The 27,955-nt window shown below is 42.2% G+C and overlaps 1 protein-coding gene across 4 annotated transcripts in view; it reads left to right on the top strand.

Annotated features, from left to right (window-relative positions):
• The window catches only part of LOC308471352 (phospholipid-transporting ATPase VB-like), a 153,775-nt gene that overhangs the window by 86,855 nt on the left and 38,965 nt on the right, over positions 1 to 27,955 (top strand). For 3 of the 4 annotated variants that reach the window (XR_013982894.1, XM_080995325.1, XM_080995323.1), the window contains exon 1: positions 1,450 to 3,631. The gene's annotated coding sequence lies outside the window, so the exon portion shown is untranslated. Of the gene's footprint in view, positions 1 to 1,449; positions 3,632 to 27,955 lie in introns of those variants that run through there. The other variant, XM_080995324.1, reaches the window with a different exon arrangement.

The following is a 27,955-nucleotide window of genomic DNA, read 5'->3' as shown; positions in this document are numbered from 1 at the left end:
TTCATACAATCACTAGGGATGCAATCATTTCATACAATCATCAAGGCCCAGAAAGGCAACCCAACATGGAGCCTTTTGTGTGGAGGAAAAAGTAGGAAAGATAAGAATGGTGCCTGAAATAAAGCCATCTTCCATTATTAAACTGGGTGGGTGTACACAAAGCAGGATTTGTTGTCTCTAGAGTGGGTTGTAGGTACTGGAAGCACTTGGGATGGATGTTGGCATCTCATCCTACGCCAAAGCACTTTTCTTTCCCCTTCTCTAGACACTGAACATCCTGCCAAAATATTTATGAAACATTTCACACAGAGGGCCACCATGTGCTATTGGGACAGGTGGTTGTGTGGAAATAGAAGGTCAGCAATGAGCTGGCATTTTGTGTTCTGTGCATGCATGTACACACGTGAGCATCAGAATCAAAATGCATCTGCCTACTCTCTGCCCTACAGAGAGTTTATTTCTGGAAACTGGAAGACCCTGTGGTGTGCATTTGGTCACATCCACACCATACATGTAAAGCATATTTCTACCACTTTAACAATCCTGGCTCCCTACCTGAGAACCATGTGGACTGATGTTTATCCCCTCACAAAGCTACAATTCCCAGAACACTTAACAAATTATAGTTCCCGGGATTATTTGGAGGAAGGCATGTGTTTTAAACGTGTGATGTGAACTGTTTTAATTTCTGCAACAGATAATTTTTTGTTGCTTTTTATTATTTTATGACAACTGCATTTTAACTATTTATTGCTGTAAGCCACACTGAAAACATCATAAGCAAACAAGCAAGCAGCTAATTGATTGAGGATATGGCTGCAATAGCTACTAGCCATGATGGCTATGCACAGCCTCCAGAGACAGAGGCCATCTGAATTCCACAACATGAGCAGAGGAGTGTTATTGTGCCCATGTCCTGCTCTTGGGCTTTCCATAAGTTTATGGTTGACCCCTGTGAGAATGGGCCTTTGGTCTGAACTCGCAAAGCTCTTTTTATGTTATTTTAAAAAATTTAAAAAATTAGCTCACTCCTTTATGAAGCAGTGTTTGCTCTGGGACAAAAACTGACACCTGCTGAAATTGAAAAAAATGCTAGCACAGCAGGGGAAGAAGACAGAGGGATGTATTTTAAAAGTATAAGCATGGTAGGATTTTTCTTTTAAAGAATTCTGAAGAAAGGGAGATGGAAACATATTGTTGCATGGAACCCCAGTCTCCAAGTGGTGTGAGATTCCGGGGGTTCCAGACGCTTATCCAATGTCCATGTTTCCTTTTGGGAATGAGGCACAGCGACGACCATGGTGTCTTTATTACATATAGTTTATTCACACATATATACAACCTGAGGCTACAGTGGAGGAGTTCCCAGCATTAATACCCCAAGAGGGTCTTGTTCCTCCCATAGCTATAGCCTTGGATTCAAACAGAATCTACCATCCTGCTTTGACCCTCTCTCCAGCTTTCTGCCTTTAGCAGCCTGCAACCATTTTTCCTCTAAGTCACATCACAACCAAAAACTCTCCCTCAGACTCTGCTTTTGTCTTCTAAATAACTCTGAGTTGCGGGAGGGGGCCCTCCCATTTGCCATCTAGCACAGAGGGGCCCCCCCTCTCTTTGGCTTTCCTAATGGCTCGTCGCCTTCCTTTTGTTGTCCTAATTTTCTCATCATGAAACTGGCCTGGCTTATATTTTAACATTTGCTGAATCCAGAGGTTCAGTGTCTGGAACCCAGAAACCCCTACCACCACAGGGGAGTCTGAAAACTCATAGCACAAGGGAGATTGGCACCCACAAACTCAACCACAATAAGGAGGCTGGGATTTTAAAGCCCACTGCCCACCAACAGAGTGCCAAATACATTGCTGCAGGTCAAGCAGAGGAGCAAGGAGGAGGAGAGCTCATTTTGGGGTCTCTTGCTGCTCAGGGCTGGAAAGATGAGAGATGTAAAAACCTGGAAGCTGCAGCCTATTCATCTTCTCCCCGAGACAGCTCATGGGCACTCTGCCATTTATAGCATGTGTAGTAGCCCAGAACTTTGTGAAGCAGCAACAAACTGAAAAACAAACCACTCAACCACTCTAGAAAATGTCAGAGCAGCTACATCATGGCTGCATTCCCAGTCTTTGTTTCCATCAGGTCTATTGTCACAATGGCCAAATTGACAAGTAGAAGATGTGGGCCTGTGTGGATAAATGTAGAATTTGGCACCAAGTGGACTGGTCTCTTCAGCATGGGGCTAGCTCACAATTCTGCCACTCAGGCTCTGTGGACCATGTCAGAGTCACAACAGTAAATTGTCCTATAGCCAGGTTCCCCCAGCACACTGTGTATCCATTTTGCCTTTTCCATCTTCTAAATGTGGGCTGGCTTTCATAGAGAGAACACCACATCAGCCAATGCAATACTAACATAAGCTCCTCATGCCTCAAGCTTGGCTGCCTTTGGCTTCCACATGTGTCAGCTGAGCCCAGCAGTTTTGAAATTCATGGGGCTGGCTAACTGCATTGTGCGAAATTGTGAAGCTGGCTTGTTGAACTGTGAGTTTATGGGGGCTTCCAGATAGGGGCTCAGTACTGTAAACAGGTCATTCAGTGATCACAAATGGGTCATTGGCAACAGTTAAAAAGTAAATAAACTGTCCTGTCAGAATTGTTTCCAAAAAGGGTAAATTCAGCTACAGGGAGGGTAGGGTGACAGAATATGGGCTGACATTCTGATGCCAATGACATCATGTGGACTCCGTGGAAAATTTGCATGTTGGAGTATCTCCTGCCCTACAAAAAGCCCCCTTCTGGAAGCACCCCAAGGCACATCCAGACAGCAGTCTTCTCACATTCCATTTTCTTTATCTACTGTCTTCATACATTCTCTATGCACAAGCACTTCTTTCTTTAAGGCTTTTACTTTTTAATGAATGCTACATTTCTTCAATTCATGAAGAAATGAATATGCTACAGTTCAAACCCCAATACATGTGTGTGTGCTTAAAAATAAAGAAAGGAGGGTCAAGAACCTAGTTGGGATCATGAAATAGCTTTTGATAAAAGGACATTAGCTCAGCTCACACAACAGCTGTATGGCCGAGGGCCAGGGTGCACCAGGCAGTGCAATGTGGGAAGTGGTAACCGTTTCCTTGATCACAGTTGCATTTTGCCCACTTACTTAGAAGTCAGTTGGTGGATCTGGAAATGTTCCATTTAGATATTCCTTTAACATATTCAAGCATTCACAAAGGCAAACATTCTTTATCTGTACCACAAAAATGTGATATTGCATTCCGATATGTAAAGCAAGTCTTTATCTCCTCACGTTCTTTTTAGCGTCAAGTTCCTTCCACTCTCAAGAAATGTGCCAAAGGACAGGGTGGGGCACATGGTCACTTTATCTCTCTGGCAATTCCAGTTTGTCCAGCTACTAGGGGAATAAACTCCATTACGTATCTTCTGACTTTGCCAATACACTGATTTTCCCCCCTCTTTGTCAATCAGTAAGCTGGGGCTTTGGTGCTGGAAGCCGTGCTGCCTGATTTATATTCAACCTTTTGGAAAATCTATGTTGCAATCGACACAGAGATATGACACTGGGAAACTTCCGGTATATGAGATTGCCAGAGAAGAGATTGGTCAATTGGGTAAGTAATTCTTTTCCAGCCCCAGCCTCACAATTATAATAAACATATTTTTGTTCTTTTCTGTTTGGATTCTGAACTCTCCAATACTTAGGTTTGAGTTAAACTCTTGTCTTTGCATGTAAAGTTCAGTAGATTGTCTTACTATTGGGCTATTGAGTCAAAGCCTGGGGTGAGCTGGGGTTGCTAATAGCCCAGAATGATTGATTAATGTTTTCTCAATGGAAGCTAATAATTTGGAGATATTTGGAAATTTTCTAAATGCTAGCCATTAGAGCTTTGAGAAGGTGGTCTTCCTTCCCTTTTACAACTGAGGGTAAGGGCTGATGTAAACTCTGTGTGTGTAGAAATGGCAGTTTTGAAACAGAGAGACAAAGAGAAGCAAAAAAGAGAAGGAATAAGTAAAAAAAATCTGGAAGAACCATGCCTCTCTGGGTTCGAGAAGCAGTGACTTGTGAAGAGTATGCCTCCTGCATGCCTCCTTTACCTGTGTCCTAGATGTGTTTGTGAATGGACTACAGAAACTTGTCAGAGGAAGTTAGATCCCAAGTAGTGGTGACCCAAAACTTCTCTCCACTTGGGGGAGGTCAGAGCATGTAACAATTTGTATTTTTCCACCTGTTGACTTCCATTGCGGATTGTAAGAACTTGATAGTTTGTGGAATTATTTAAAAAATAGATTCAGAAGACCATCTTGGATCCAAAATCATTGATTAATTGCTCCTAGAACATATCAGTTCTGTGACCCATGCTAAGGCTGTGAGAAGATTAAAGGAGTGCTCAGATTCTCTATTTCGCATTGACAGTCTTTAGTTAACCAGGATAGTTTGGGTTTGGCAGAAGTTTTTCCTTAGGTGGTATTCTTATCTCACCAGTAGTCTCCCTCTCTTTACCAAAAGGAGTAAAGTAATTATGAACACTAGAATTTGAAAAAGTACCTGCTGGATTATAAGAGTGGGATCGCCTTGTAGTCATCCTCTGAATTGTTTTGGTGTGGTACCATCGAAGAGAAGGCGATAGCAATATCGACTCATATACCGTACTTACTCTGTGATGTTTGTTTTTCTTGTGGCTTTTCCTCCACTTGCTGGCAAACTAGATCTGCCAGAGGCACCCTTGCCAGCCAGCAAAAGTAAAGGAGCATTGAGACAGACTGCAATGTGGAGCATCTGTTTGTGTTGTGGTCCAATACAGAGAGCACACTGTCCCTTAATACATACACAGGAAACGATGTGCATTCAATTTCTCTTCCCCAATTAGTCCCTCTAAGCTTTGGTCTCTGATCAAATTATATTCCTGGTTTCTTTTCTGGAAATCTGGATGGTGTGAAGTGCAAAACCTTGTGTCTCTAGGCCCCTGACATTTTCACAGACAAAGGCCACCAACGAGCAGTTCTGCAAATTTAAGTTTTCATTACTCTTAGAAAGGAAGGCACCTTGCAGAACACACACAGTAGATGGAAAGAAACAGCCCTTTCAGCTTCTTATTCTGAGCATGCAATCCAGAAAGTTCAGAGAGGCCATATTGCTGCTTTCCTTTTATGAGGTTTGGGGAGACAATGCTCTTGGAGCCTTTCCCCTCCCTCCCCCCACTTCCCAAAGCTTTCTTATACCCTTTCACACAATTGACCTTAAACTCTCTCTGCCCATGGGCATCCTTGACAAAGGCGAGAGACTAATACGAGAGAATATGAAGCCATTAATTGGGGTGGGGGTTAATAGAAACCCCCACTTTCCCTGCCTTCTCCCAATGGTCTCAATCAAGTGTTCCATCTTTTGACCTTTAGGACTTGCTCTTTATTTGAGATTCCTGAATGTATTAAAAGGGAGCTTTAGCAAATCCTCTGCACAGTCAAAACACCCAGTAGCTGTACTGCCTCTGACAGTGGAGGGTACAACGTAGCCATCAGGGTTAAAATATCCTTATACCCTTCCTTGTCCTCCATGAATCTGTCTATCCCCCTTTAAAGCCATCTAAACATCCTTTGGCAGTGACTTGAATAAATTAACTATGCAGAAAAATTCCGCAACAGAATCCTAGCTCCTGGGAAGCAACAGCAGGAGACAGCTATTGCCTTCATGCCTGGCTTGTGGGTTTCCTGGATGCATCTGGCTGATTACTAAATTGCTCACATTTAACTACAGAGGGACTAACGGGAGCCTCTGCTAATGGGAGCCTTTTGTTTTTATTTATATTTTCACTTATGCTTGCGCTCCTTGTCCAAGGTTGCCCACGCACTGACACTTAACAAGAAAAGACAATGAGGAACTGGGTCTTGAATCTTAATTCTGACCTTACTGATTGTGCAGCAGGATACAATTTGTTAAAAATATAAATTAGCTCTCACTGTGTAAATTTCACCACTTTCTAATCTTTCTCTCTAATTTCTATATTGATTGGAATTAATTGCTATTCATGGAGTCACAAGCTCTTGCCTATGACCTTCTAATGATGCTCTCTACTACTTGATGTGAATTTTAACTGCGAGCTGCTTTTCAGCTTTAATTTGCAGCCTAGAAGTGAAGTTTCCATTATCAAAAGCAGTGTGGTTCAATGCTTCGTTTTACATGGCTCAAAAACATAGCATGGCTTGTTTTTAATGCTTAAATCAATGACGAAGCTCGCTAGGTTTTCCCTGTTCTGTGATATGGCAGGTTATGATGTGTGAGATAAAGTTCCTTGGGAGGGGGGGTCTTGCGTTCCTGTATAGTCCGCACTTAGCTCTCATGGTTAGTAGCCACTGAAGTGTCAGGAGTACAATCCTATACTATCTGCCTTGCATGCAGAAGGTCCCTGGTTTAATCCCTGGCATTTCCAGGTAGGGCTAGGAATGCCCCTTGTCTGAAATCCTGGAAAGTCACCGCTAGGCAGTGTATATAATACTGAATCAGGAGAACCAATGGTCTGATTTGGCACCTGAGTTCCTGTGTATGTTCACTGGTTATAGCAAAAGAATTGAATTATGCTGCTGGAGGAGACTCTTGAGAGTCCCATGGACTGCAAGAAGATCAAACGTATCCATTCTTAAGGAAATCAGTCCTGAGTGCTCACTGGAAAGACAGATCCTGAAGCTGAGGTTCCAATACTTTGGCCACCTCATGAGAAGATAAGACTCCCTGGAAAAGACCCTGATGTTGGGAAAGATGGAGGGCACAAGGAGAAGGGGATGACAGAGGACGAGATGGTTGGATAGTGTTCTCGAAGCTACTAGTATGAGTTTGACCAAACTGTGGGAGGCAGTGGAAGACAGGAGTGCCTGGCGTGCTCTGGTCCATGGGGGTCACAAAGCGTCGGAAACAACTAAACGACTAAACAACAAAATAGCATGGCAGCCTCATCCTCCATGAATTTATCTAGTCCTTTTTAAAGCTGTTTCGATGAGAGGCCCTCAACATATATTGCATCTAAGTTAACTACCACCTTCGATGACTTTAAAAGAGGCTTGGACAAATTCATGGAGGAGAAAACTATCAATGACCATTAGTCTTGATGGCTATATTTTACCTCCAGTGTTGCTGCGCGCATGTCTTGCTTGCAAGCTTCCCATAGGGATCTGGTTGGCCACTGTGAAAATAGGATGCTGGACTAGATGGGCTGTTTTTATGTTCTCGACAGTGCATTCCATATCCAGTATATATTGTGCAAAATCTTTCTTTTTTATATACCTCACCAAGCAGGGGGTAGCAAGATAAGAGAGAAAGCTCCGTCTGCTATCTCCACACCATTAGTAACTTCATCTGTCTTTATCATGTCACCACGAACTTCCCTTCCTCCAAAAGGAGTATAAAGGTAAAGGTAAAGGGACCCCTGACCATTAGGTCCAGTCGTGGCTGACTCTGGGGTTGCGGCGCTCATCTCGCTTTACTGGCCGAGGGAGCCAGTGTACAGCTTCCGGGTCATGTGGCCAGCATGACTAAGCCGCTTCTGGCGAACCAGAGCAGCGCACCTTCCCGCCAGAGCGGTACCTATTTATCTACTTGCACTTTGACGTGCTTTCGAACTCCTAGGTTGGCAGGAGCAGGGACCAAGCAATGGGAGCTCACCCCGTCGCGGGGATTTGAACCGCTGACCTTTTGATCGGCAAGTCCTAGGCTCTGTGGTTTAACCCACAGCGCCGCTACCTAACCTGAAACCACTCAGTTTGCTTTCATCATGTGGAGTTGAAGTATTTTTAGCCAACTGAATCCATATGGGTAAAATCCACTGCTGCCATTCCACAAGCCATCTGCTACCACCAGAGAAGGGGAGGTAATTTTTTATTATTTCCCCTACCCCTGGCAGCCTCCTGCACTTCCTCCCCAAAATCCGTTTCTGCAGGTTGAGGGAATGCTTCAAAATGATGTGGAAGGTGGTAGAGGAGAAAGACAAAATCTACAAAAAGGCCATCCTTTTATTTATTTTCTTTCTTCTGTAATGCAACCAAGGTGGCATACATGAGGTTCCCAGGGTGTCTCCAGTTCAGGAGCTTACCAGGCTCAGACCTTCTTGCTTTCACCAAAGTGGTACCCTCATTTGCCTCAGGCAATAGTCTAGGTCTAGGCAATGGCGTAGCGTGGGGGGTGCAGGGGGGGCCGGCCGCATTGGGCGCAACATCTGGGGGTTAGGGTTAGGGGGCGCAAATCCACGGGTTAGGGGGCGCAAATCCACGGGTTAGGGGGTGCAAATTACTTGCCTTGCCCTGGGTGCTGACAACCCACGCTACGCCACTGGGTCTAGGACAACTGTTTTCTTAGCACATGCCTCTGCTGAATCAATGTTGGATTTCACCTTATGAGACTTTGCTGCGACACGTTTCTTACTCCATTTGACTTTTAATGTTCATTGAGGGATGCCTGTTTACTTTCTAGCCTTCCTTTCCTGGATGCATCCATTTTCATGAGTTATAGGAAATTAGCTGGTGAGATGATAACTATTTAAGTGGAGCAGCAGAACAAATCACACCTGGTTTTTTCTACTCATCTGCTTTAACAGTAAATGCAAATGTATATTTATGCATCATTCATTTCTCTACCCATCCATATCATTGGAATGGAAGCTCCTTTTTGTCAGCGTTGTTGATTTGTGCTTTTCTGCTGTGAACAGTTATATTAAGGTCTTGTTGAAATAAAACCAAATTTTGCAAGTATGTGCATATTCTCATCTGCCCAGCTACTGAATCTTTGAAATAAATCAGAAAAAAAGATAAAAGCATCAACAATATTTCAAGAATTTCAATTTATAACACAGATATCTAAAAGATAATGAGTGGAATTCATGCAACACTTCCTTCTGGCACTGTTCATTAGCCAAGTGAAGTGAGAGTCTCGATTTAATTTGACCATGTGGCATTCGTTTTCTGCTTGTTAGTAGCATGTTAACATCATTGAACATTCAGAAACTGGGTGAAGTTTTGTGCATCTGAAGTTTGAATGTCAGCTCAACTCCTGCATCTGCCACAAGCCTCAAACACAGCAGAAGCTAGGAAGGAAAATCAGCATTCTGCCCAAAAGTTTTGTTCCTCCCTCCTTCTTTTTCATTCTTAAATCATGTCGGGTATTAATAGAATAAAATCAACCTGTGCTCTAGTTAGCTGGAAAGCAAGAAAACCCATCTCCCATATTTCCTTAGCGTGCTTTTCATAGCTAATTTTCTGTGTAAGGAAACAAACAGCTGTGAAACCTAAGGGCATAGGGCAGCTTCACACGCTATGCATTAAGCACTATATTGCTAAGCCAGATGCATGAGAAGTGGAAGGAGAGGCCCATCAGGAAAGTCCCCTTACTCTCCCCTGCCCTTTAAACACTGAAGCCAATTCTTCAGCCTATACTACAGTGGTATCTCGGGTTACAGATGCTTCAGGTTACATACGCTTCAGGTTACAGACTCCGCTAACCCAGAAATAGTACCACAGGTTAAGAACTTTGCTTCAGGATGAGAACAGAAATTGGGCGGCGGCAGTGGGAGGCCCTATTAGTTAAAGCGGTACCTCAGGTTAAGAACAGTTTCAGGTTAAGAATGGACCTCCAGAACGAATTAAGTTCTTAACCTGAGGTACCACTGTATTCCTGAATAATATCCAAAACAAGCCCTGTACTGAGATGCAATAGAAAAATTATTTCGTTCCCATGGCAATATATCACCAGAGTTATTGCCTTGACATCTGCTGGGAGGGCATTCCACAGGGCAGGTGCCACTACCAAGAAAGCCCTCTGCCTGGTTGCCTGTAACTTGGCTTCTCACAGCGAGGGAACCGCCAGAAGGCCCTCGGCTCGGGACCTCAGTGTCCTGGCTGGACGATGGGGGTGGAGATTCTGCTTCAGGTATACAGGACCAAAGCCGTTTAGGGCTTTAAAGCTCAGCACCAACACTTTGAATTGTGCTCGGAAGCGCACAATGTAATATGCAATCAGGTCCAGCACCCACAAACTCGTAACAATACATTGCTTGAAACCACAGAAGTGGGAAGTGCTGTTGCCCTCAGATCCTGCTTCTAGACTTCCCTTTAGGCATCTGGTTGACCACTGTGAGAAAAAGGTTCTGGACTAACTGAGTCCCTGGCCTGATCCAGCAGGGCTCTTCTTAGGTGCTCCCTGAGTAAAAACAGAAAAGCAGTCAGAACCAGAACTCCTCCTCTTCCCCCCTCCCCAACATTTGGTTTCATTTGCTAATATGAGCCAAACAACAGCCAGTGCTGTAGGCTGACAAGCACAACAAACAGCAGACAAAGATATTTAATTAAAGGGATTCCAGATGCAATGAAACACTGAGTTGCTCCTTTGTTCTCTGAGTACATTTTGAATGCCTGTGGTGATGCTCCCTATTCGACAAAACCTTCACCCTGCCCAGTTCCACAGAATGCTTGCTTTTGGCATAGTAACCGGAGAGATTTTATGGGACATAAATGTGTCTAAGTCCCTTTGCAACCTGCATTTGTCTACATGGTAGAGAACAGTGAGCAGACAAAGATAATGCTCAATGTGTATTATAACAACAACAGCAACAGCAACAACAACACTTTGCCTTTTTATGGTGCTTTCGAGTGTTTAAATCACATTCATTATCTAGTGGTAATTTTCACAAGCTTGCAAAGTAAATGAGTATTTTTATCCCCCATATTGCAGAGGAGAGAACTGAGGCTGCGAAATTTCAGCCACTTGGTGAATTCATATCAGAAGCGAAATTGGAACCAGGGTCTTCCGTATTCCTAGCTCAAGCTACAGTCCCACTTTCACTTACAGGGCCAGTATCAAACTTCATGGGCTCTGGGCATAGTGCCACTCATGTCCCCTCCAACCAGGGCAGGGCTCCTGCCTGCCACCATGCACAGGAGCAGGAACAACCCCCTCTCCCTAGGCCACCCCATCCGAAATGCACTCCAACCTGCTTACTACTGTGCAAAGGGACAGCCGCACTGCCATTTCTCCTCCCCGTGGCCACCACTCATCACCCTGCCCACCAGAGTCCTTTTGGTGCTGGTTGGGTGATGCTGCCAATGGGAGCTTGGCTCCCATCCATGGTGGCTGCCCACCATATTTAGTTACTAGTAGGACCATAAATCTATTGAAACTGTAGCTGGGACCAGGATTATAGAGTGTGTGTGTGTGTGTGTGAGAGAGAGAGAGAGAGAGAGAGAGAGAGAGAGAGAGAGAGAGAGAGTTTTACCGTACATTGCAAATTTTAATTCAAACATTCATCATCATCTTTTAGCATTCCCTGAATCCTTTGACTCCCCTCCACCGTTCCATGGTTACCATTTTCAATCTTTTCCCACTGCTTCACTTATTTTCTATATTTTTCTTAAATAATCCAGTTTTACCTTAGCTTTTAATACACTACAAGTTCCTCTCTTCCTGGTTTCTGATTTTCCCAGTCAATTTCGCCATTTTGGCATAGTCCATCATCTTCATCAGCCATTCGTCTCTGGTCTGGACTTTATCTTCTTTCCATCTCTGGGCCATTCTATAGAAGGTCTGTAGGCCAGGAAAGTGCATTTTGGATAATCAAGCAAGGTGGGTGGCCACCACAGATAGAATCCGAAAGGAAACAGGCTGGCGGGGGAGTGGTTCTGAACCCCTGGGACCCTCTGCCAGTGCCTGAACTAGCCAAACACTGGTACAAGACCTGACCACTTCAAGTATCCTTGGATTCAGAGTGAGTTACTTCTGACTCAGGAGGCATGAATAGGATTGCACAGTCAGTTTGTCTGAGGGTGCCTTTAATTTTGCCTTCCAAAGTAGCAAATAAAGCGCGGTGCTGAAAGTTTCATTGTTGAAGGATGTTTTACTTCTGCTTGGAAATGTTTGCTTGTTGCCACTGAAACTAACCCTTGCTAGTCAGAAATATTAGCTCTTAAAGTTATGTGTTCTGCCTTGTGATGGGGAGGGGAAGGTCTGGAATTGTTGATGTAAGTTATTAAAAATGTCCACAGATGGAAGGCTTCATGAATAGATGGGATCTTAACCTTAAGACATTGAATTAATGCAGTCAGGTTTGCTATAAGATCCCTGATCATTAACAAATGAACTGTTCTATTACGTTTCTAATCAAGCAAGCCAGAGATTTTGTTTTCTCTGTAGATGTTAGTATAATTACCCTTAATGACATCTACTAAATTTTCATTAATTTGAATAGGCTTTTTCTTTTCCACCACAAATGCAGAAGTTCATTTGCATTTTCTCTGCCCTATTGTAAACTGTTTCTATCTAAATTTGGTGCATATTAGAATTGACAATTGCCCTAATCCAGCAAGAAACATCCAAGTGCAACTTTCTTTCTTTCTTTCTTTCTTTCTTTCTTTCTTTCTTTCTTTCTTCCTTTCCTTTCCTTTCCTTTCCTTTCCGTCCTTTCTTCCTTTCTGTCTGTCTGTCTGTCTGTCCTTCTGTCTTTCTTTCTTTCTTTCACATTCTTTGATCAACCATTTTATAAATGTCAGTGCTGTTGTTTATGTTCCACTGACAGCAGTGCTGTTTATCTTTACTCAGAAGTGGAGTTTACACTCTACAAAACTTATTTAGGATTACAGCCTAAACTGTCAACTTAGTGGTTGGAAACAAGGAGCAGTTCCCCTCAGATTCTTATAGACCAGCTGCTCAGCTGTGCTGAATCCCATTGATCTGCTTGGATTGAATCTTTTGATACAAACGAGGATGTTCATATAGGGCCACTGGCTATTGTGCATGACTAGCTGCCCACAACAAAACTGGATCAAATGCCCCTTTCTCCTTTTTTAATTAAATACCAACGGTCTAGATGCCTCTTAAAAGGCATATTCTCATAAAACGACCCTCAGTTTTGTTTACTTCACTTTACATTTAGATCTACACCATAGTTTTCTTTTTTTTATATAAGAAATTTATTAAAATTTTCAAGATACTACAAAATAAAAATAGAAAAAAGAAAAATACAAAATAGTTAAAAACAACTCAATCTTTCCGTTACTTATTTTTCATTAGCTTGTTTCCCGGACCTCCTCACGCCTCCCTTTTTTGTATTCCAGTTCGGTTTGTTGGTTCAGCAAATCCTTCCCCTCTTTGTTTATCCTAGTCTTTAATCTTAAAATATTGTAACGTTAAATTTTTACCTGTTAGTAATCCATTTTTCATATTCCCTTATAGTATTACAGCTAGAAACCACCTACTTTCTATCCAACATCATTCTAACATTCATTAATTTTACAATATTTCTGTAAATAGTCTTTAAATTTCTTCCAATCTTCTTCCACCGACTCTTCTCCCTGGTCACGGATTCTGCCAGTCATTTCCGCCAGTTCCATATAGTCCATCACTTTCATCTGCCATTCTTCCAGAGTGGGTAGATCTTGTGTCTTCCAATACTTTGCAATGAGTATTCTTGCTGCTGTTGTGGCATACATAAAAGAAGTTCTGTCCTTCTTTGGCACCAATTGGCCGACTATGCCCAGAAGAAAGGCCTCTGGTTTCTTCAAGAAGGTATATTTAAATAACTTTTTCAGTTCATTACAGATCATCTCCCAGAAAGCCTTAATCCTTGGGCACGTCCACCAAAGGTGAAAGAATGTACCTTCAGTTTCTTTGCATTTCCAACATTTATTATCGGGCAAATGATAGATTTTTGCAAGCTTGACTGGGGTCATGTACCACCTGTATACCATTTTCATAATATTCTCTCTTAAGGCATTGCATGCCGTAAACTTCATACCTGTGGTCCATAACTGTTCCCAGTCAGCCATCATTATGTTATGTCCAATATCTTGTGCCCATTTAATCATAGCAGATTTCACCGTTTCATCCTGAGTATTCCATTTCAACAGCAAGTTATACATCTTTGACAAAATCTTAGTTTTGGGTTCTAACAGTTCTGTTTCTAATTTTGATTTTTCCACCTGGAAGCCAGATCTACACCATAGTTTTCACAGCACGTGTGCAATTTCTAAAGAACTCACCTCCAAATTTAGCAACAAGTGAAGAACGGTCCATGATTCTTTGAGAGAAGGATTGTGCTTTGAATGTGCTTGTGCTTGTATTGTGTAGACAGCCATAAATTGAACTCAGCTTGGGTTGGATCCAGAGGAACTTCCTCCATCAAAGGATCCACACTGTTGCTAGTCTGATGAGATTTGCATAAGAATTTGCCATTTCATTCTCAATCCATTCTGGCCAGATTGAAAAGAGATCAGGGGAGACTGTGTTTCAAATTGGGGTTGTTGTTTTTTAAGTCTGTTTAAAGTTGGTTTGAATGCATCTTGCTGTGTGACAACAATAGTTTTTAAAATGGTACCTTGCTCTCGCAGCCACTAGGCAAAAGAGCAAGTTCTGCCAGTTTGAATTAAGGCAATTGTACTTTAAGGAGTGGCAGGGACAGAGGCATCTGTAACTGACTACCCTAGGAATCCTTCAAAGAGAACAAGGGAAGTATATTGTTTGGACCAATCACAGCAACATCCTAAAAGCAAAACCAAGCACAAAGCCCAACCTGGTAGCCAAATTAATCTCAAGAAGGAATCCCAAAAGCAAAATTGCCAGTGTGTCAATTCAAAAGGGTGTGTTGGACTAGTCTTGGGGGGGATTTGCTGTCCAGCAGATGACTTTTTGTTTCATAGTCATTCTTTTGATCATGCATTTGCTATAACAGCTTCTGTCATCTGCGGTTCTGAATCCATCAGTGTAGCACAGGGAAAGCTGTCTCTTGCCAAGTCCTATGAACACACCATGTTTCTTGGCTACCTTGAGGGTTGAGACGGGGAGGGCAAGGGGAACAGATCTTGCATTAAATCACTCTCTCTAGTCATTAGCATCTGTCAACAGTTGCCCATAGCTGGTAATAAATAACCTGCTAACATAGTGCTTCCTTTGTCAAGGATTTGTCTTAGTTAGCTTCTAGGCTGTGCTTATGCCAGCTGTCACTGAATTAAGAAGCAATAGCTTGGCCTAAATAGACTGGCAATTGGTACATGCCAGGGAAACAATATTTAGAAAGTTGTATTTATTTATTTATTTATTTTTCTTTTGCACAACTGCTAACCTCTTCTAACTTACTGGTAGTGCTTCTTAAAGTCACAAGAAAGCAAGGGCCGCAAGCCAAAGACCACCTTAGGCTAGACAATCCACAAGAGCAGAGCAGGTTACAGGCAGACTTCATGGGGCCTAGTCCCGCATTTTGGATTATTTTGAAGAGTAGTGCAAGCCATTTAAATCCAAGATTTATGAGAATAATCTGCACAGGAAGGTTGGGCAGTGAGGTTCTACTCCATGCTTGGAAGACAACAACAAATGTAGAGGCCTCTAGGCCAGGCATAGGCAAACTCGGCCCTCCAGATGTTTTGGGACTACAACTCCCATCATCCCTGACCACTGGTCCTGTTAGCTAGGGATGATGGGAGTTGTAGTCCCAAAACATCTGGAGGGCCGAGTTTGCCTATGCCTGCTCTAGGCCATGTGGCATGCCTAATATATCTCAGCCTCCAGACTCATTCAAGTTAAGAATGTATATTGGGGAGGGGGGAGAGAGAGAGACAGAAAGGTTGATAGGCCAATTTAATTCCAACTTTTACAGCAGGTTTGGGAAACCTTTGACCCTCCAGATGTTGCTGAACAACAGTTCCTGTCATCTCTGGCCATTGGGCCATATTTGCTGGGGCTGATAGAAGTTGTAGTTCAACAACCTCTGGAGGGGCAAAGGTCCCTTGCTTCAGGGACAGCCTACCTCCTGAAGGTCGTGTCAGAGCTGCTTCTTATCAATATGAGCTGGCCACTCCAGGAGGTTTTACCCTGGAAATTTTTGAGGGAGCCCAAAAGATATTCAGAAAAGGTTGAGAGAGTGTTGATTATTTTAGGTACTCCAGTAGCTGCTTCGATACCATAAATATTGCTTTCTCTGCATTAACGAAGTCCATATCTTGTCAAAAAGAGCATAACAGCTGCAAGTCATGAGTTCTATTAGTGAAGCTGGTCAAATAATATAGAAAAATCATTGGGTGTTTGTATATAGCATATGGCTGTTTTGAAAGGGAATAATGGGATTCTTGAAAATGTTATCAGGTTTTTATTAGTATAGTGCAAGCGCAAGAGAATATTTATTCATTCTCCATGTATTTATAAGTGACATTTAACTACTCCTTGGTGATTCCTTTCCTCAGGGAACAAAATACAGTTTCCTGCATACTGTGGCTTTCTCTGTCCTTGCTGAAATACCAACACTCTAATGGCTCATTGTCAATAATGCTGTTGAGAGAATCGCACAATATATCTTCCTAGCAGCATATTTCCTGTATTGTTGGAGAATCCGGTGGTGACCCAGGTGTTGTTGCCTGCCCTCCTAAAATGTAAAACTGGAACTGAAAGAAATGGAAAGGCATAGACGTGTTGAAAAGGTCAATTCGAATTTGGAAACTGATGCATGCTTTGGGGGGTTTTCATGTTATTACATTCAGCTCAGGGGTAAATTCATTGCACTATAGTATAATCTTTCAAAGTTAGGACTGTGCTGTTTTTATTAAACAGTGTGTCACTTGAAAATTTCTGGAGGACTTATATTTGGTGCAGATAAATCCACCAGACAGTCTTGTTTAATCTTGCTCCTTTCTTGAACCGCTGGCATATTACTTTTATAGCATGTGAAAGACAGTTTGTCCTCTACTGTCAAGTGAGCTTGATATAATAACACAGAATTGTGAAAAAATTCAATAAAATATGGCACTTTCCTTTGAGAATATCTATGCTCGTGTGCAAACTGGTTTTTCTATCCTTCTTGAAAACAGTGTCGAGTTTTTAACCAGCTTCTCAGCATGAGTGTTACTCTAATTTTGTGAGATGGGATACTCAGCTGGCTGAAGTACTTTTTAATTATAGCATTGTTTTACGTGGTGAAACTACCATTCTACCATGTTGTTTGCATTATATTCCATTGTAGCTATTTAAACATGGTTTTAGTGGTGGCAGGGTTGGGCTGAATAGCCAAAATGAGGCTGCCAACCTGTACCCCCTTATATGGGAATAAACTTATGGAATGCACTGGAGTCACTTGAGTAAATATGGATAATATTAATATGGATAATATAAAGCTATAAATCAATAGGCACAGTTCTACAGATCTTCATTGCCATGCATTGCAAAATCTGTTTGTGTCTTTACAGCTTCCTAGCAGCTTCTGGCATTTGTGTGTATCCTTATCTACTGTTAATATATCACTGATAAGAATATAAGATAAGAACCTGCAGAATCAGGCCCAATGGCCCATCTAATATAGTAGGCATATCCAACTTTCAAGAGATTGAGATCTACTCCCACTATTAAAAAAAACTGGCAGTGATCTACCAAAGTTTTTGAACTTTTTTGGGGGGGAATCAAAGTTGTTGAGCTTTTCTTAGGAAGTCAAAGTTATTTATTGAGCTTTTTTTGGAGAGGGTTGGGGGCGAGTCCCATGATCTACCACGGACACCCCGCGATCTAACAGTAGATCACGATATACCTGTTGGACATCTACCTGTTGGACATCCTCTTCTCACTAGATGCCAAAAAGCAGAATCTGAGCACAAAAGCTGGGAATCCCCACATGATTCCAAGCAAGTGGAATATTGCCTTTGACAGCAGAAGTGGAACATAGCCTTCGTAGCTAGTAGCCATCAATAGCCTCCATGGAAAGCCCTTTAGACTTGATGGGGATTATTTCTGTTGACAGCTGAGACCAGGCAAACTGTAGTAGGTTTGTCTGTTAATGCTTCTGTCACTCAAGATGAGATCTACCATGCATTGCTAACCATAATTCTAATCAGGGAAGTTGATTGAAAGGGAGCTGCAGAACCTACTCTTAAACCTGAAATACTACAGGAAACTTTAAAAAAACCAGTTTCTTTTCTTTTTTCAAAAAGAAGGATGTCTTGAGGGGAAATACTATTTAGAACCAGCATTCAAATACTGCTATGGGTTTGCGGAGGGTGAGATCCCCCTAAATACCTGGCTGCCAGATCTTTTCCATAATTCCTGGATTTAGTAGAAGTTTGACTTAATCAAGGTTTGATTACAGTTTGATTACACTTTGCCAAACATGGAAGCCCCCTGGATTTAACTATGCTAATGAGCCAACCCAGCTCAGCAGAGGACAAAGGCTGGTGATGGCTCATCAAGGAAACCATCAGAGGGCAAGACTACCAGACAAGGGGGAGTGGCGACCCCAGAGGTGAAAGCCAGGTTTAGAGTTTCAACATTGAATGATGTAGGCTAGTGGGAGGTCCTTGGAGTTGGTAAGCAGTGAGAACAAGAAGGAAGGGCAGAACTCCATGTGAGTGGGGATGACAGGCTGGAACTAAGAGGCACAGAGGATGGCTTTTTCCTGTCCATTGAATCTAATGCTGCCCTTAAGGGAGAAGCCAGACCCTCATAGGAGTTGAATGCAATCCCCCCATCTAAGTGCAGGTTGTATATATGTGTAAATAAAGCCATATATCATAAAGACACCACAGTCTCCACTGTGCCTCGTTGTCTCAAAAGGGAACACAGACCGTGGCAAGTGTGCCTGCAGCTCCTGGAATCTCGCACCACCTGGGGGAAATCTGGAGCACTACTAATTGCCCTGCCAGCAGAAAGAGAACAAGGAGAGAGCCCATCTAGCCTCTCTCAGGAGGGAGGGGATTCCTTAATATGGGAGCAGCCACAGAAAAGGCTCACATGCAAGCATCACATTTACAATAAACCAAAGGCTTTGCACAGATAAGTGTTTGAAGTGCTTGCCTGTTCAGAGTCATGTGTTCCTGCTACTGCTGCTGCTGCTGCTGCTGTTGCAGTATATTTGAATCAGAGAAAACACAGACTTCCGTCTGCCTTGCAACAAACAAAAAATGCTTTTGAGAAATATTGAACTGAATTCCATCCAGAGCAAAAGGACAGAAGAGTTTATTAAATTGTTAACTTCCCTGGAGCATAAAAACCACAAATTTTTTGTCCCATTTTTAGGTGTTTCGTTTTTAGTTTGGTACTGTTAGATATATTCTTCCTTCATATATATGTTTTAAGTACTTGTTGCCATATTTTTAAATAAAAAGCGACTTAATAATTTTGTTTCATATTCTTTCAGTACTGCTTATCAGTATGTGACGTGAGAAAGTGTTACTGTTTATAGTCACTATCCAATTTCTTATGTGTGTCCTTCATATACCGTATTTATAGTGCCCCCAAGAAAGGATTTTTTCCCCAAAATATGTTGGGCCTGGAATGAATTTCATTTCAAGCTCCTGGAGTTGTTGGGTTTGGCAGGGAGGGAGCAGTTGCTTTCCCATATAAACCGCTTGAATATTGTAATGCTAAAAATGCTACATGCATCACACACACAAAAAGAGAACAGAGAGTTGCATCAAGTATGAATATGTGCTAGTTTTCATCTATAAATAATTATTTTAGTTTAAATGGGGGGGGGGAATCTCACCATAGTGGGGAAGGCTATTGACAGACAGATTCAAGGCAACCAGGGTGCCAACTCATGAGAGCTGAGCCCTTTTGGGGGGCCCCAATATTTTTTGGGAGGGACCCCATCAAGTCCCAAAAATTCAGAGGGCAAAGGAGGCCGAGCGTGGAGCTGAGCATAGCTTGGCTTCAGTGGCCAGCTCCTTCTTCTCCTCCTCCTCCTCCTCCTGGCGCCACAGAGGGGGTCAAAGCAGCCCCCTGCCAGTAGCAGTGGCAGGACATGGAACCACCGATCATTGAAGCTGTGCAGCTGCTGCACTTGGCTCCATTCTGGCTCCTTCCAACGTCCTAACATCACACACAGCATCACACATGCAAGTCGTTATTGTCCGTCCCGTCCCCCCATCACCCTTACTAGATAACGCTTCTGAAGGCAGCTGATTTGCCCTCTTAGGACTGGACTGGACAGCCCTTCAACTAGTCTGCTGTCTTGATTCAAAATGGCATCCAATTACATCTAAACACAGATGCAACCCTGCTCCTTGACCTCAAGAACCACTGTGCAAAATTTGGTTGTGATATTTTAAAAGGCATCTGAATGCATAGCAAACAGCTTTCCAAAATGCATATACAGTGCTACCTCAGGTTACATACGCTTCAGGTTACATACACTTCAGGTTACTGACTCCGGTAACCCAGAAATAGTACCTCGGGTTAAGAACTTTGCTTCAGGATGAGAACAGAAATCATGCAGCGGTGGTGCGGTGGCAGCACTAAAGTGGTGCTTCAGGTTAAGAACAGTTTCAGGTTAAGAACGGACCGCCAGAACAAATTAAGTACATAACCAGAGGTACCACTGTATAGTGTGTGCAAACATTTTTGCTCATCTGTTTTGTTGCCTGTCATGTTACAAAATTGCATGCGGTTGGCATGGCTCCAACTCTTCATATATCTTAAGTAATTAATGTCTATTAAATTAAATTATATGGTTCCTACAGGTTAGTGTTCCAATCTCACACCTACAAAATCAAAAAGAAAACATATCTAGGTAGGAGGACCCCATCCCCGTTATCTCAGGATCACTGATGTGGGCACAGCCTTTGTTGCTCTTATATTTGTGTTTTTGCTTTGCACTCACAACTGCAGTCTTCCTAAAGCAGTATGCAGTTTAAATGCTGGATATTTGAAAATAATATTTGCTCAAATTCTGCTTCATAGATTCCTGCTTAAACTGAAGCCCAGTGCTAACCACAAGAGGACAGAGCAGTGGATAGCAAGGGTAAAGAAAATAGTTTTTTAAAAAAATTAGACAGATTTTTGCTTGTCAGAAAAACTCTCTTTAAAAGGAGAGAAGCTGTAAGCAGTGTCCCTAAGGGGTAGCCCTTGGACATCAGAAATGTCTAATATATGTGCATGTCTGGCAGGAAGACCAAATTGGTTAGTTGCTGGAGAAACCACATCTGAGAATGCAGAGATCATAAAACAAACAAGAAAGGAGATGTGAAATGAAGAGTAGGTGAGATGTGGTATTCCCAGGGAATTTAAGGAAAACAATGTTGCATAGACAAAAAAGAGTTATCCAGTTAAAGTAAAATGGAATTGTGAGATGCCAGGCTGTGAGCATTATGGTTTAGCCACATAAAGAAACAATTAACAGAAATGTCACATAGAAATCAGATGGATTGTTTTGTTTACTGTTTATAAAAGATTTGGTGTAATACCGTACCATAGAATATCAGGGTGGTGTCCAACTATAAAGCATAAAGCACCATGGGGGGAAATTACAAATAATCATTAAGGGGCACAGAGACCAGGAATACCAAGACTGTATATGGAACAGCAAAATGAACAGTGTTGTATAATGGTTAGAGTGTCAGACTGGGATCTGAGAGACCAGGGGTCAAATCCCCACTCAGCTATGAAAGCTCACTGAGTGACCCTGGGCCAGTCACTGCCCCTAATCCCAACCTCTCTCGTGGGGTTGTTGCAGGGATTACTTTTGAGGGTGGGGTGGGGGAGACCAGTTATGCCACCTTGAGCTCCTTGTGGGAAAAGGTGGGGTATAAATGCAGGAAATCAATAAGAACTTAAGAGCGCCCTGCTATATCAAGCCAGTGTCCCATTGAGTTCAGCAAACTGTTCCCACAATGGCCAGCCTTGGGATGTCCATGGGAAGCTTGCAAGCAGACCCTCAGCACTTCCCTGTACAGTGGCACCTCGGGTTAAGAACTTAATTTGTTCTGGAGGTCTGTTCTTAACCTGAAACTGTTCTTAACCTGAAGCACCACTTTAGCTAATGGGGCCTCCTGCTGCTGCTGTGCTGCTGGAGCACAATTTCTGTTCTCATCCTGAAGCAAAGTTCTTGACCCGAGGTACTATTTCTGGGTTAGCGGAGTCTGTAACCTGAACCGTCTGTAACCTGAAGCATCTGTAACCCGAGGTACCACTGTAACTGGTATTTAGAATCATTACTGCCTCTGACTGGGGAGGCAAACATGGAGGAAATTGTCCTTGAGGGTTCAAGTACAGAGGTTCACACCAAATTCCCAATCACTCAGACTTTATTCAGTAATGCATGGTGGGACAGAGCCCAAAGAGTCCATGAGCCAAATATTATAGAAGGGCAAGTACTGTCTGTGCTGTTTCGCTGAGCTCTTCTTTACACTGGGTCACCTCCAGCCAACATGCATTCCTGTCCAGTGTCATCTCAGGCTAGTTGCTTCCAAATGAAAAAATGTGGCAGTCAGTGCACAGGAGGCTCCATTGCAGAGCCTACTATTACTCAGGGGCCTTGTTATGCTTCTCACAATCATAAAGCAGCACACCGCCAGGTGAGGACTCCCAGGAAATCATCCTTTGCTAAAAGCAAGTATTTTGTTTTCACTGTTAGTACAGTTATGTTTCATTGCCCCACTGAGAAGCCAACTGTCTTGCAGAGCTTTACCCTAACCTGCTAGGTTTCAAAATTATTTTAACTGATGTTAACATTGCATTTTTTACATTGTTGTAACCTGCCTTGGGACCTTATATTGAAGGACAGGTAAGAAATTAACAACAACATATGCAGAGATTCTTTTTTATTATGATTATTATGAAGAGGGTCCAATCATATATGTAGTGTGGAGCAGGTTAGCCAAATACCTCAGAGAGAAGAAGGCAGTGGTGGCTACTGCTCAAGGCAACCAACCGGCAGAGCCAGGCTCATTGACAGAGTTAGTCAATTCTAGTTTTCTCCTCATCCTCCTCCCTGCTGAGTACTAGGAGGGCAACACTGAGACTGGAGGAGGAGGAAGCTTTGAACCATGCACAGAGGGAAAGACAGAGATTTCTCTAGCGCTGTCCTTTAGACTAGTGCCTGGGTTGTTTGTAAGAAGGCAGGCAGGTGGGGCTGGCTAATGTTGGTGAGGCAGTGCTCCTAACAGGCTAGCCTCTGCATGTCAACATGCAGACCTTCTAAAGGATAGTGCTAGAGTAATCTCTGTCTTTTCCCCTCTGTGCATCCAGTTACAATAAATATGACGAAAATAAATAGTGGGGTGCTGGGCAGCCCAGCAGAATGTCCACTTTCTCCAAATGGAAAGTGTTGTGCAAGTGGAGTAAAATGAAGCCCCATCCCCTAACCAGAGCTAGAGCAAGCAAGAGACTTAGATTTGCATATACATATATATAATTTTTAAATGTGCTATATGCCATGGAGGGCAATGGGGATATATACGGGGAACACTGCATACAAAGTATGAATATATGTGGTGTTATTAGGTTGTTGTTTTTATTTTGAATGTGTATTTTGTGGTTTTATATTTTGATTTTATTCTGTGAACCGCCCTGAGACCTCTGGGTATAGGGCAGTATATAAATTTAATTAATAAGAGTAAGAATAATCTGTTAATAACAAAAACTGAAGTAATTTTGTCAGAACCACTCTAGTCCATCAACCCATGAAGAAAATATAATAATAAAACAGCCTTGCATTCCTTTTAGAGCTGAACAGAACACTTTGATCCCTGTAGTTTTTTTTCCCCTTTGAACTTTTCTTTTTTTGAAAAAGCAGTGATTTTATAATATTATTGATGTCTGGTTTGAAGAGAAACTTAAATGTGGTCTTTTTAGCATGACATAGCTAGGAATGGGGGTGGGTAGGGGAGTCCAAAGCAAAACACTACAAAAAAACATATAGGTAAGCCACAACCCCAAGCATGAAACCAAACTGCCCCCTACTGTACATTTCATACTCTGGCTTTTCACGTTGCAGAGAACAGTCTCTGAAGTGCATTAAGAGAAAGACTAGCAAAGAGAAATCCTGAAGCCGCAATTCTGGAGCAAAGAATAAATGTGTAAGGTGCCTTATATAGCTGTGACTGCTGTCTTGAAGGAGGCACTTTAGAATAACCCCTATCTTACATTCAGGATAGCAAAAAGATTTAAATAAATACAGTCACTCTATTCCCCTCCCTATATGTTATGAACCCCAAAGAACAAAAAATATTTCCTTAAAGCAGTGATCTTTCTGCAGTTTGTCTATGGAGTGTCGCAGGTGCATATAAATGACTATTTTTGCTATTGTTCTGCAAGTCTTTTTCTGTCATTGCTTCTTGAGGGACAGGTGTTCACCTGGTCAAAATGGATGCCCCTTGTTATATAGTCTGCAGCAAAAGATATGGCTGTGGATTTACAGGTATCCTGTGTGTGTAGTTGGTGATCAATTTAAACACTGACTGATGTCGGATGTGTAAGGTAGAGCGAAATGAAAGTTCACAGTGAGAGAAAAATAAATTTGACAAAATATGATTCATCCCTATTCACTTGCTGGAGTAAATTCTCATGGCTTTCAAGGTGAGAATTGGGCTCCCAGATCCATGTAATTAGTTAACGAAAAACAAGATACTGTCTGCTATGTATTTAAGCATAGTTTGGGGTTTATATAACCTGGTGGAGTGCCATGATTGGCTGCAGCACTGATGGAAATGCTAATTTCCATTGAGGCTCCCTTTATTAATTAATTTGCCTTACAGCTAATGATATTGCTGAGTTTTGGAACTGGGAAAGAGGAGGTTTCACACCCTCCCACCCAACTTCAGAAATAAGCAGCTTTTTATGAACAGTCAAAATCATTTGAATTTTGGCTCAGCTCATGAATAAGCTCGTTATTCTAAACTCTATCTTCCCCCAATTCTGTTTGCTTAGAATATATGCTCGAGAGGCAGGGGACATGAAGGGAAAGGCTGAGTTTGCATTAGACTAAAGGGATTACAGGAATATTACAGTAACTGATCCCTGAGAATTGTCATTGGCCAGTGTCTCTAGGTCCCTGATGAAGGTACAAGGAGTAGCCCAGACAGACAGACAAACAGAGAGAGAGAGAGAGAGAGAGAGAGAGAGAGAGAGAGAGAGAGAGAGAGAGAGAACTACTGGAAGGTACCTTTGGCCAGAAGGAATAGGGGTTGGGTGAGAAGGCTTCCAGACTATGTCGAAAAAAGCGAAGGGAGGTCTTGCAAACGGGAGAGACTTCTGCACACCCAGCTTTTCTTCTCTCCCCGTAAGTTTAAGAAAGAGGAAAACTTTTTCTGCAAAGAAGGCTAGGGACACATAGAATTGGCAGGGAAGCATTTGCCCCAGGCCAGGTCATTCTGAGGTGTTGGAGAACTTTCAGCAAAAGTCCTTGAGATATTTCTACCTTACACCAGGCTGTGTTGAAATGCATTTGCCTAAGGAAACTTATGAGGTTGCTTTTTCCTCTTGTAATGTTTTTTGACAGCTCAGATGTATTTTCTTCTTTTACATTTAAATGCCATGTAAACTGTGATTTCCTTCTATATTCAATTTTATTTTTCCTTTGCATATTGTGCCTTGGGTTTTTTAAAGCACTGCTTACCTTAGCTGCGCATTTAAATCTGTTCTTGTTAGATGCTTTGGCAGCTTCCTGCATTCTTTGTAGGCTTTTGAACCTTTAGTTTTGGGAACTGCTGAAGAAGCCACCACCACATGCTACCCTGCCCTGACCCCAAAGTATTCTCTTGATCACTGGAACTTACTTTGAAGGGCTCAGTTTAATTCTGCGTGAGCAGCCTTCTCCTCACATATCCCTAGTTTGTATATTGGAGGGCAGAGGATTCATTTCAGCCCTTGATGCCGAGTATTTTGTTTTTCTTTCCAGCAAGAGTTGGGTGAATTTAGTTTGTAACTTGCCAAAGTCTAATTAAATGAGGATGCTCATCCCGGTTTGGATGTTACATCATTTGCCCTGGAAATCTTTAGATTAATCCCCTCCGTGTTCAAGGTTCACTCAGCTGTAAACAAAGTCCCCATGAGCTATATTCAGAAGCACTCTCATCTTTATGATTTCACATCTTCCAGAGCTGAGTCCAACAAGTTTTGGGGGACAGCCTTGAGATGCCCAGAATTAAATTAAGCCCTAAGGAAAACCACCACTGCATATATTAGAAGTTACTGTTTATCTTTCCCCTCCACGGTTCAGAAAAATTAGCCTTGATGACTGGATTGTCAGGGTCCTTAGAGAACAGTTCTCCATCTTAAAATTTTGGATCTTCACTACAGTGAAACTTATGGACGTAGTCAAAGCATTTAGATTTTGTCTGACTCTCAACTGGGGGGGGGGGGAATCACTTTGGATGGATCTGTGCCCTGCCTTTGAACTGTTTCCTTCTAATTATTTGTGAAAACAAAATTAAAATTTATTGTTTTGAATAAAAAAGGAACCCAGTTAATACAAATTATATACTTAGGACTGTACCCAGTGCAAGGCCAGAGGATACCAAATGAGATCAATAAACATGACTAACTTACATCCTTTAATTTTATTCTGAGTAGAAGTTTGTTGGATACAACCCACTGATAATTTACTGTGATATTTATTCCTTGTGCCTGCAAGTGAGCGTATGGGTCTGCCTCTCTCTTATATCTTTGGAAAGCTGATGCATATGTTTTGGAAACCAGAAAACTGGAAGGGACCCACTCAAAAGCCCCTTCTTGTCATACACACCATAATCTAATGTATTTCATAATCTACTGTATCTTCATATATTTTAGTACACTCTTAGCAAAAGGGTTATAGTTCAGTCACAGAGCATATGCTTTTTGTGCAAAAGGTCCTGGGCTCAAACTCTGGCCTTTCCAGCCAGGACTGAGAAAAACCTTGTCTGAAGCCCTGGGGATTCACTGCCAAACAGTATAGACAATACTGAACTAGATTCTGGCCCAGCTCACTATGTTCCTAATGTTTGACGTTCTTCAGTCTCCAAGAGAAGGTTACATCTATGTAAGATAGGTTCTAAAAGTGCCTAATTTTCCTTTGTAAATCCTTTGCTGCACTCTCTGTGTATAGTGTCATGAGTGGTGGCCAACCATACTAAAAGTTGGAGGGAGGGCCTGTGGAGCATTTAAGGACTCACTTTGACCAACTGGCAACATACATTGAGGATAAAGCCACTTGACTTTGGAGTGACATTGACTCTGCAGTTGTTGCGATTCCAGGTTAATTATCCAGTGCTGGAGACATGGATGTGTTATGGGACAGGCTTCAGCTTCTACAGTCAGCTGATGTGGGCAAGGGGCTGGTAGCTATATACTTTTCCACATGGCCACCTTGATCTCTATCTCTCCTGGCTTATTAAATTTAGCAGAGAGGGATTGACTGCTTCCTCACTGTGTGAGAGAGAGGGAGGAGTAGCACCATTTTTATTGGTCAGGAGTCATGACAAAAGACCCATCAAATAATTGCATAATGTTAGCATTTCAGCACCCACGTCATTCAATTATCCACCTGTTATGAATGGGGGTGGTAATTTTGTAATGTTGGAAAGGATTTGTGTTTTCAAAACTCTTTCTCTTTTGATACTGCAGTTAGGGAAATGGCACTAAATTTGACTCATAATTGAGCTCTTGGAAAAAGGGTTTGCTGATGAATCTAGCAGAGGCATCTTTTTAAAAAGCCCATCTGCATTTGGTTTTAATAATGCAGTCATACTGCCGCTACCGCTGTTTTCTCTCTTTTTAACCGTACTGCCTAAAGTGGTTGCACAAGATAATTAGATTAACAGGCTGATGTTTGCATCCCTGTGGCTTTGAAAAGGCATCAGCACAGTTTCCCACAAGACAGGATTTGGTTAGTACATTTCGGTTAGAGAACATGAGACCTGTAATCAGAAGGAGAGAGTGTCTGTCATAGGATTTTCACTAAATATTGTCCTACTTGTAGTGCTGGCAGAACCCTTGAACTTTATCTTAATATTACACAGAGTCAAAACATAATGAGATTTGATGTCTTAAATTACCAAAGTTATCATTTCATCATTTGTATCAAAGACCAAGACATTACTGTTTAAACAGCACCTTTCCACTGCAGCCACTGAACCAAAAAGTTGTAAATTAAAAGGCTTCAGTGCTGACAATCTAGAAGGACATAGGCTTCAACAATCTAAGGATTTGGCAACAAAGAGGCTGGCCCAAAGACTTATCC

Source organism: Podarcis pityusensis (genome assembly GCF_964106645.2).
Source record: "Podarcis pityusensis genome assembly, chromosome: 2".
In the NCBI taxonomy this organism is placed as follows: domain Eukaryota; kingdom Metazoa; phylum Chordata; class Lepidosauria; order Squamata; family Lacertidae; genus Podarcis; species Podarcis pityusensis.
The sequence above is the reverse complement of the archived record's forward strand: the minus strand, read 5'-3'. Positions and strand labels throughout refer to the sequence as shown.